General features: G+C 35.4%; 1 pseudogene; it reads right to left on the reverse strand.

The window, feature by feature from the left end:
* Positions 1–369: 369 nt before the first annotated feature.
* On the reverse strand, positions 370–6,965 carry LOC111394792 (annotated as a pseudogene).
* Positions 6,966–7,322: the final 357 nt, after the last annotated feature.

The raw sequence follows: 7,322 nt of genomic DNA on the forward strand, positions 1-7,322 counted from the left end.
AGTAAAAAAGCAGAATGTAGTGGCAAGAAGTAGCGCTGAAGCAGAATTCAGAGCAACTACACATGAAATACGTGAAGGATTATGGTTAAAGAAACTCCTATTGGAATTAAATATTGAAGTAAGATTGCCTATGAAATTCTATTGTGATAATAAAGCAGCCATTAGCATTTCACTCAACTTGGTTCAACATGATCGCACTGAGCATGTAGAAATTCATAGACACTTCTTTAAAGAAAAGGTTGACGATGGAGTTATCTGCATGGCGTATGTACCCACAAATAAGCAAACTGCAAATATCTTTACCAAAAGCGTGCCTCAACAAAGCTTTAACAACTGTATCTACAAGTTGGACATGATCGATATCTACAATCCAACTTGAGGGGACCGTGAATTATGAAAAGACATCTAAATCTTTCCATAATAAAGGAGATTGATAGGCTAATATTATTCTCTTAACATAAGAGATTATTTTTCCTTTTCTTATTATTTTCCTTTCTTAGTTGTATGATTGTAATATAAAGAAGTGTATAGTGGCATGTATGATTTTATATATGAAAAACGTGAATTTCTCTCCTCAGTTTTCAATTCTGACACCAACCAGAAAATGCAAAAACAACATTCCCTTCATAAACATCAACATCCAGATAATTTCAGTATTTTAAAGATTGAAGTTCCAAGATTGCTAAATGCTAAAAGGAAGGGTGCATAAAAAGAGTAAAAGAACTAGAAAGTCTCCAAGTGCAGAATGGTGAAACTTACAGAATCAAATGTCTCTAAAGGAAGATTCTCTAAATGACGTCTGATGACGGCGTTCCCTTCACGATGGATTAGTTTTATGTTTATTAATCCTGAAATATCAAGGCCACCATCTTTCAACTTCTTTTCTCGATCTTTTTCAGGAACCTCATTAAACATCCACAATTGCGATCCCGGAGCCAAAAATGCCTCTAGCACCTAATTTATGACAAGTGTAGACAGGAAACAAAGTTAAGAAGGAATAAGAACTTCCAATGCATGAAAGCAAAGTTCTTAAGCAATAACATTTGACAACAAGTGGACTCTAAGCTTTTGATGAACTCATAGTGCAAGTGAAAATGTTATTTTCAGAATTTTAAGATAAAGTATCTTCTATCAGAAAATTTTGATTTTTATTCTCTCAGTACATCATTTTAACCTTGCATCTTCCCAATGCACACAAAAGGTGTCAGACAAGTGACATCTGGTGCAGCAGGAGATATTCAGGATTTCCAAGCAATGAATCTCAAGTTTTAACTGCCAAATGATTGTCTCCTGTGAACAGAAGATGATGGGAAGTGTCCATTGAAGCAATTTAGCACCTAATGAAGCTAAGAGTATGCCTTAACATTTTAGTGGGACTACTATCTTAAAGTTCCACTTCCCATAACTTTTGCAAGGGCCCTCACTGGATAACAATGTAGCTTTATGTCTGACAGCTTAATTTACTCGGAATGAGGCATTTATATTAGTTTTCGAGAGAGCAATACATGCTTTTTTGGTTTCAGAAAACAGTAAAAGGAAAAGATGAGAGAAGAAAAATAATATAAATGCTTCTATTTTATTTTGACTTCTCACAGAAGGAAAAAGGTAAGAAATGCATCCATGATATTTGTTAATTTATTGTCTTACAGGCAGCATAATCTAATGTCTACCTGCCATCCCGTAAGGAAGAGAAAATTTCTAAGAATCAAATAGTCTAAATCCAAATAAACATTCTAGTTTCCCATCTTTCTTGGCTTGTACAAGGATTCAAACTAAATCCCAATGAAGGTGAAATCTATTACAGATGTAATCCACTAGGTTAGACCCTCAATCCAGCTTATAAAAGAAGGTATGTCAAAGAAAAAATGTCAAAAAGATACATGTTCATTTAAAGGAGTCAACAATAACGACGACAAACTAAGCCTGATTTCCAATAAATCTAGAGTTGGCAACATGAATCTTTAGTTTTCTACTCTTTTCAAATATCCACTACATTTACAGTAAGATCAAATGGAATGAAATCATTCACAACCATATCCGACAATGTTATTTTATATCTATCTCCTTGCTTCAAACTTTTGCTATGGGGATCACATCATTCTTGAGAATCAAATCCTCTTTATTTCTACTCAAGACATGCCCGAATTGTTCAGAAAATTGAGACTTGCTCACATTTATCGGAGTATAAAATTTTTAACCCAATTAATTCAACTTAAGAGAGTAGAAGGGAGAGAAGGCAAAAAAATGGTTAATACAATGAAATGTATTAATTATGATAAGTTTGGCAATGCAAACTGAGATGTAAAAACTATGGAAAATTTACCATAATCATGTCATCAATGTCACGCCGCCAACCACAAAATAAAATATTTTCAGGGTATTTCGGAGGATCACGTATTCTTGGAAATAGGCCCATTCGCACCTGCAGCATGACATACCTGAACAAATGAGAGAACTAACCCGTACCTACAGTTTACTTAATTTTATAACAGAACACTTCAAGAATATTAAATGTCATGCAAAATACTACCATTTTAGGGATTCAACATATCATCAAATAAATAATAGCAATAACAATGGGCACAAGTATGAGTGCATTTTCCTAACCGATCACAGTTCATCCTATCTANTAGAGCTTCAAAACCTTCCGTTATCATGTGTGTTCTAAGATCCTTTATTAGGTCTCAAAACAACAAAGAACATGATTATTTGTGCTGTGGTTGCACAAGTAATATGACTAACATCTCCTCTCTTTGTACACATTCTGATGAACAAACTCTTGAGCACACAAAACAATAAAGGGTCTTTTTCGTACTAGTTCAGATCCTCTAGGTATATGGACACTCCTTTGAAATATCCATTCCCTTAATGAAGAAAAAGAATAAGTAGCCACTCTAAAATGCTGTGTAAGTTGCACATTAAATAAATTAATATATCAAGAACAAATCCAAAAAAATTCAACCAACAAGGAACATTAGTGGAGTCCGTATTACATATATGGTTTTATTAATAAAGCAGACCGTAATATATTTAATAATTGGATGGGAAATTGGTCATAATCTACAGCGGGATGCACAATCATATTTTTTGCAAGAAAATAAATCTAGCTATGGCTTTGATCCCCAAATTAATGCTTCAAAATAGAAGTGTACCAAGTAATTAAAATTAGAATTACTATATTATTTCAAATGGTGAAGTTTTTCATCTTCAAAATAATAAAATGGTCTGAACTAGAGCTTTTTATGGGTGCAGATAGGGTAGGATCAATAAATCCCAGCTCCATTTAAAACTTCAGTTATTTGCAGATCCCACAATAATGGAGAAAATTTACATAATCGTAACTGACCTGGGCAAGGCCAGGCTGTAGAGCACATTGTATCATCAGTCGTCCGATTACGTCATGGGCAACAACCGTTTCTATAAGTTCTCCTCCAACAAGCTTCACCAAGGGCTCGTTGTCAAGATCACTCATTTCCACAACCACATGGCCCCTCAACCCCTCTTTTACTCCAATGAGACTAAGCACAACCCTCAAAGCTCGTGCATCACTCTAATTTTGGAAATTTCAAAAACTGTAAGCATCTAGTTATCAACACTTCAAATATAGAAAGACAACTCAAAGTGAATTAAGAGAAACCTGATCAGCATTCTCATCAGATGCTAATACAATTATTGCTCGTGCTTTAGAGACTGAAACCTGCATGCAAGACAAAGAATGTCACTTTATAGAGCTCTGCGAGAGGGATAAGTATGTGTTCGGGAAAAAAAATTAATGAAAAAAGGTAATAGTGTGTGCGCGCGCAAGCACGTGACCATAGTTAACCTTTTTCAAATCAGCAAGAATAAGAGGGCTGCCACTTCTGCAGATAACAGACGTTCCCATGAAGTCAAATTCAAGTTTTGCAATATCCAACTCCATTTCCTCCTTGTCTCTTTCTGCAAGTACAACAACGACGCCACCACCGATGCTCTTATTCGCTATTGCTAGTTGCTTCAGAAGTGAACCCTGTGATTGAGATTATCTCTTAACCTCAAAGTAAAAAATGTTAAACATTTTCTACATGAAGTTTCATACAGATCAACTGCATAGCAGTCAACACGAGTGAAGATCTCAGGTGTGCTTGAGTTTTCTTAATGTTAAGGGCAAAAAAGGCAGAACATATACAAACTAGATATGAACCCAATAAACTCTGTGCACGAAGAGCTTGAGAACACGATAAGGCACAATTACCATGCATGAAGACCTGTTCAGATATTCACAATTCCAATTGCTAATTCCAGCAGAGGAAATAAGCTTAGGACTCTATTATGCATGCGCTTCACCATGTTTTGTTGAGATATTCTAATTTTAGAAGCCTTTCACCCAGCATAGATGCATTTCTGGTTTGCAATATATATGAGTCTACAATTGATGGGAATTATAAGAGCATGTTTGGAAAGTGTTAATAAACTGTTTAAATTATAAATAGATAGAAATTAGTGGAGAAAAGTGTTGTCCCTTCTTTATTTGACTTTAAAATATTTTTTAATTTCCTTCATATTTTTTTTTTTACTAACGTTTTTTTAGTGAAGTAGAAATAATTTCTCTCCATACATACTTCTTATCTGTTATATAGCAAGTTAAAGGTTGCAAATTTTAGAGCTTAAAACAACGTATCCTGATGGTAACACAAAGAAAAAGCCTCTTATAACAATAATACAAACTTGAGAAACAAGTTCCTAAAGAAATTTACCAGTTTGTCACTCCATCCAAGAATGAGAATATGGTAACTTTCAATAACCTCACTCTTTCCTTTCCGTAGTGAGTCCACCTTCTCCGAAATAGCATCTGAAACAAGCCCTAGCATCATTGCAAATATAAGCATCCCTCCAGAACTTATAGAAACTGAAACAATCCTTGGCCCGGTACCAACCCGATCTGCATGATTTCCAGAGTCTGCCACAAAGGTCCAAGCAAGCCAAAGAGCTTCAGTAAAGCTGCCATCACTTACAGCATATAATGCCAAGCCTCCAAATCCAATAAGAAATAGTGTCGCAAAGAGAAGTGCAAGAAGCTTTGCATATGGATAAACGGAGAAACATACATCCACGATATAAGCAATTCTCTTCCTCAGTGGAACCTCCTCATTGTTATCTTTTGTCCTCTTTGAGAGACTTTTTATTCTTGGAAGATAGTCCAAATATTCGTACATCATAAATGGTGTAATGAGAGTGAAAATAACTGTACAGAGAGCAACTGTTCTACTATCAACATTCCCAAAATACAAAAATGATGTCCCATTTTCAAGCTTCAAAACTTCATAGCTATTATCATTAACATCATCTTTATGACTGCATGACGTGTGAAGGGTAAAATTCTCTTCCTGCAAGAAATCAGTAGTTAAATTCTAAATCATTTATTATTAAAAAAATCTCCCAGGATTTCTTGCTACTTAACCCAGCACCAAATAAAGAGGTCTATTGGATTACTATACTACGCCCCCGTTTGGTGAGGATTAAAATCATATTTTTAGATTTTGATAAAATTTGGTGAAATGTGTGGTTGAAAAGTTGTGAATCCAAAAAATGTGCAGTAAAAATTAATTGTTGACTTCGACTTAGTTTAAAATCTTGATTTTAATCAAAACCAAATATGGGGTAAAAGGAAGGAGGAAAAACAAACCGGTAAAGAAAAATTTTAAAGTTTGAATAAATATAGGAGTAAAATGAGGTTATTGAAAGGGGAAGCATTATGAATACCTGAAGCCTTTTAACTTCATTTCGCAAATGAACGGCACAAGCTACAGAAAATAAGCAAAGCTGCAATTGAAAAGGATAATAAATCAGCAGAAAAATCATCCAAAAAAAAAAGCATAAATAACAAAATGCCAAGTCACCTTTTTGTTCTATAACAATATTATGTTTAGCTGACAAGAATGAAAATAAAAGACTACTTTTAACCCGAAAACGAGATTTTATTTATAATATTCTTCTCAGAGGAAGTGAGAAAAGTTCTAAAAGTATTTTGATTCTTTGATTCTTCTTTTTTCCCCTGCTTCTAATTTCCAGTACTTTCTTGGCAACAATGGTATTCTAGATTACGGAACCGGGAAAAAGTTTAAAGTAATTATCATTAAGACATCATCAAAACAGAAAAAAATAAAAAATCAGCATAAGAAGAAGAAAAGAATACTTACCAAATTTAGAATCCAAGAAATTCTAACTCCGGAAATTTTCCGAGAACTATAAGAATTAGCTGAATTTCGTCTAGAGGACAACGAGGAGGCAGTTAAAGAAGAAGCCAAAGCTGAGGCTGAAGCTGAGGATTGAATTGACAATGGTTTCAAATCTTTATCAACTTTGAGCTTCGTCTTACTCTTGGGAACATCAGTCCTGCACTGCGAGTCCACTGTGGAAGCACGATTTCCACCAGCACTTAAAATCGAAGGCATAGAGGCGCTGCGCATTGGCAATTGCGAAGCCAAATTCTGCGATTTCGAAGAAGATGACTTGACAGTAACACTTCGTCGAGTGGAGTAAGGTCCAAGATTGGAGGGGAAAACGTAGTCCCGATCTGAGAAATTGAAACTGAAGGCATCGTTACTGGTGGAGGCGGAGCTGGTGGTGGTTGAAACTGTGGCGGCTGTAGCGGAGGAGGAAGAAGAAGAAGGAAAAGTGGAAGAAGAGTTGGAGGACGGACGGCGGACGGCGGGAAAGAGTGGACCAGGGAAGTGTGGTGTACGCCCGTCATCCGGAACCGTAATTTTGGATTTCTTCAACACCGGCGGCTGCTCAGGCTTCGCCGGAATCTGATCGGAATCTCCATTGCTGCCAGGCATTTGTCCACGATGTGAATGAGAAGATTAGAGTCAAATATAGTGGAATTCCAAGCGGACACTACTTGCAGGATTTGGTGTTCGGACCAAGAGAGTGTTATTATTGATGATGATAATTTTGTACAATACAGTACCAAAATTTTGTGGGACTTACAAATGGTCACTTTGGACTGACTTTTGTCAAAAGAACATATGACAAATTAATGAAATTCTCTTTGTTCTAATTATTGTTGACATTGAAAAAAGAATTTTTTCATTGTCTTAAAAAATAACTTTTCTCTTTTGACAAAACTTTTAGCCCCCGTTTGCCCTCATTTTTTTAAGAGCATGTTTGGGTCCGATTTTTTCACCCAAAAAATTGATTTTTTGATCGTTATTTCACTATTTCAGACATCATATTTGATTTCTTCTTTCATAAGTGGACCCCACTTTTCTCCTAACGGTCAAAAAATCAATTCTCAAAATCACTCCCAGACAGGTTCTAAAATGAAAATGGGTGGAATAATA

This window comes from Olea europaea, chromosome 5 (genome assembly GCF_002742605.1).
Source record: "Olea europaea var. sylvestris chromosome 5, O_europaea_v1, whole genome shotgun sequence".
Taxonomy (NCBI): domain Eukaryota; kingdom Viridiplantae; phylum Streptophyta; class Magnoliopsida; order Lamiales; family Oleaceae; genus Olea; species Olea europaea.